This window comes from Trichechus manatus, unplaced genomic scaffold, assembly GCF_000243295.1.
Source record: "Trichechus manatus latirostris isolate Lorelei unplaced genomic scaffold, TriManLat1.0 scaffold00052, whole genome shotgun sequence".
Classification (NCBI taxonomy): Eukaryota; Metazoa; Chordata; class Mammalia; order Sirenia; family Trichechidae; genus Trichechus; species Trichechus manatus.
Window position 1 is genome coordinate 11,856,860 of NW_004443988.1, and position 781 is coordinate 11,857,640.

The following is a 781-nucleotide window of genomic DNA, read 5'->3' on the forward strand; positions in this document are numbered from 1 at the left end:
TTCCTTCACTTATAGAGTAAGAGATATTGTAGTAGGAAAGGTCAAGTGGAAGCCCTCCCACCCTCAACCAACATAGTAAAGAAAACCAATATCATATCCAGGAGAAAATAACATTCACGTGGGACAGACAACAGGACACATTTAAAGTCTTGCTCAAGGTCTATGTTGACTTTCCTGTTTTCTGTCATAATATATTCCAAAGAGGCCTGGACCATGTGGTCATTCCACAGCACATCACATTCACCCTCTATACTGATAACATCATGTTAATCTGACCTGATAAGCAAAAATGCAAGTGTTCTAGGAGCTTGGATAAGACATATAATTTCCAGAGGGTGGATAAACCCCATAAAAATTCAGGGGCCTGCTACATGGATGAACTTTTTTTTAAAAAAAAAATTTTGAGATAACTGTAGACTTATAGAAGATATGCAAAAATAGTACAGAGATTATCCATATACCCTTTACCCAGCTTCCTCATATGTTTTTTAATATATAAGCATATATATCAAAACAAAGAAACTAATCTTTTTTTTCTAATTTTTATTTTATTTTATTTTTTTATTGTACTTTAGGTAAAGATTTATAGAACAAATAGTTTCTCATCAAACAGTCAGTACACACACTGTACCATGACACTGGTCAACAACCACACGACATGTCAACTCTCTCCCTTCTCAACCTTTTTTTTTTTTTGGTGAAAATATACATAGCCAAAGATACACCATTTCAAAAATTTCTACAGGCACAATTCAGTGACATCGATTACATTCTTCCAGTT